This window comes from Manis pentadactyla, chromosome 3 (genome assembly GCF_030020395.1).
Source record: "Manis pentadactyla isolate mManPen7 chromosome 3, mManPen7.hap1, whole genome shotgun sequence".
NCBI classification, from domain to species: Eukaryota; Metazoa; Chordata; class Mammalia; order Pholidota; family Manidae; genus Manis; species Manis pentadactyla.
Genome location: NC_080021.1, coordinates 207,378,414 through 207,381,189, shown reverse-complemented (window position 1 = coordinate 207,381,189; position 2,776 = coordinate 207,378,414). Strand labels below are relative to the sequence as shown.

The 2,776-nt window shown below is 47.9% G+C and overlaps 1 long non-coding RNA gene across 1 annotated transcript; it reads right to left on the bottom strand.

Moving 5' to 3' along the window:
• Positions 1–1,214: 1,214 nt before the first annotated feature.
• LOC118927335 (uncharacterized) lies at positions 1,215–2,111 on the bottom strand. Its single transcript, XR_005030800.2, has 2 exons — positions 2,010–2,111; positions 1,215–1,344 (listed from the first exon to the last, which is right to left on the bottom strand). It is a non-coding gene; the product is annotated as an uncharacterized LOC118927335 (long non-coding RNA).
• Positions 2,112–2,776: the final 665 nt, after the last annotated feature.

Below are 2,776 nucleotides of genomic sequence, written 5' to 3'. Positions count from 1 at the left end.
GACCATCATTTATGTGTGCAGGAGAGCTTTTTCTTCAAAGGATTAACACAAAAGCACAAGCCCCACGGTGACTGGGCTCTTAGGTTCTGCTTCCTTTTGTGTGGCCAGATTAGCTTTTCATCTTTTTTTTTTTGGAAGTATGTGTTTTTACTATTATAAAAGAAGTATGTAGCCACTGTTGAGAAAAAAACTATATGAAAATGCATTGGCCCAAACTAATCTTAAGAGATGATGTGGTTAAATAAAGAAAAGCACAAGCTGTGGAGCTGAGCAGGTGTGGGTCAGACCCCGGCATCTGCTGCTCCAGTGCTGTGCCCAGGGGAGCTGGCTTCCTTGTCGGTAAAATGGGGAGTGTGGTTTTGGGAGGATGAAATGAGATGGTGGTGGTGATATGCTGGCATATAGCATCTAGTACGGGTCGTAGTGCTCAGTCTGTGAGAGTTAGTACATTACACTATTGCCTTCCTTTCTTTTCATCTAAAGGTACCATCCTCTTCCCTGAAATTCTTTACTGGCATTATGAACTCTGAAACCTAAGGCCTCCCATAACTTGCACTAACATATCTGTATGATGACGTATCTGTAAGTATGAGATAGAGAGTATCAGAAAGTATTAGAAAGACAAACATTTTTGTGTGTGCATGCTTTTTGGTGTTAGGCTAACTCTGTTGAAGCAGTCCCAACATTTCGGAAGCTTTGCACTGAATCAAAGATTCTTTCTTGTTTGTGCCAAAGTCCACAATGAGATGGTGGGCGTTTACTCTGCCCCACATAGTCATTCAGGGACCCAGGTTCCTTCCATTTTATGGCTCTGCTCTTCTATAGGTCTATGGAGTTCTTTCCATTCACCAGGTAAATGGATAAGGGTGAAGACTCATCCACTCTTTACTACGGGGCCAAATGGGGCTGAATACATCACTTCTGGTCACATTCCATTGGTGAGAAATAATCACATGGCCTCAGGGAGGTGCAAGGAAGCTGGGGAATGTAGTTTGAGACGGAGAAGTATGTGCAAGATGGGTGGTTTCTCGCCGTCTTTACCCCACATATAGCTGCAACATGAAGGATCCAGTCAGTCCAGAAACTACCAGCTGAACCGTCAGGTAATGGTTCTGGCTTAAGTAATTAAGGGCTAGGTGACAGGGATTATCTTATAAATGCAAACTGACTTCAAAGAAGAAAGAAACAGTGGTGCCAAGGAGGCAGCCACAGCATGGCAAGAAAACGTTTATTTGTACAGTTAGGAGACCTTCCCCGTTTGACCGTGGGTGAGATGAGCAGCTGGAACACTGGAGTCCCCTTCATTGTTAACATGGGGCTGACTGTACTCACATCACAGCGTGGCTGCAAGAGAAACACTCCCTGTGAAAAGTTGAAACGAAATTTACTGGATAATTGCCAGAGCTCAACAAGGACTCCATGGAAGAAGTGTGGTTGGGTGGAGCAAGCGTACAGCGTGGGTCTGTGGGGAAGAGAGGGGAAGGCAACCCAGGCCAGGGGGGCAGTGAGGGCCGTGGCGTGAAGGTGCGGCCGGCCCAGACTCCTGGGCAGGGACGGTGGCAGGATTAGGCACGCAGAAGAGGTCCCTTTTACGGGCCTCAGCCCACAATGCTGAAACCTCCCATCTCTTTTGGTGCCCACGTCTCTCTGAAAACAAGACTTTGGAATCCGGGCCAGGTGATCCTGCCTGTGTGCCATGATTCTGTCTTTTCATGGGCAGCTGGCAGGACCAATTTCTAAGGAGATTTGTAAACCGGCGTCAAGGCTGCTGCCCCCTGGAGATCCTCTGCAAATTTGACTTAATGGGTCTCTCTCTTTACACACACACACACACACACACACACACACACACACACTGCAAATGCACAGACCTTGTGGGTTGTTGTGTCTTTCATAGCCAACGATATTCACATGCAGGGTTCATAATCCTCCTGCTGGGCACTAGGGGCCTGCGTGTCCCAAATGCAGACCCTGAAAGTGTGAAAGCTAATTGGGGCCCAAGGACTCACTCATAGGTATCCAGCTGACAGGAGAGGCTGGTTGGGAAGCAGTGCTGCCTGGCGGAGCCGTGTCCCAGGGCTTCTGCTGATGGGTGTGGCCTTTCTGGCTGTACCCGTGCAGGGCTTATAACATACCCATGGCAGCAAGGAGAGTGGTGGCACATTGCTGCCCTGTGTCTTGCAGCCACACCCCTAACTCCTTTTAGCCCTGGACACGGCAGGTTCTTACCATGTGTTGATTGAACCAACAAACAGATAAATGTCTCCACCCAATCTTCTCAGTGCGATTCTAAGCCTCTTGGAGGGTCTAAATATCTGTTTAAAATTGTCTTCACCTAGGCTAAGAGCCATATGAAGTCAGCTCATGAGAGATTTAAAAAAAATGCTGTACTGTGTGCCGGATCCTGGCTTAGGTGCTTGTGTGTTTTCGTCTGCCAGCAGTGCTTTGAGGGGGCACCATTACTCCTGGACTCAGGGAGGGTGGGTGTCTTGCTCCAGTTTGCCCGGCTAATGAGAGGAGCACTGGGATGAAAACCCAGGCCTCCTGCCAGTAGGTCCTGACCTGTTTGCATTGTGTCACTGCCACTGGAGTCCGGGAGCCTGAGAAAAATGGATGGGCACCAGGGAAAAAGTATGCCGGCTGCCCTACAACTTAGGAAAAAAATCCAGGTAACTTTATTTGACTCCAAATACTTTTCTTTCTTTTCTTTCTTTTTTTTCTCTTCAATGTATTTAGAATTAGAGACAAGCTTGAAAGATGCCAGCAGGGCCTGCTA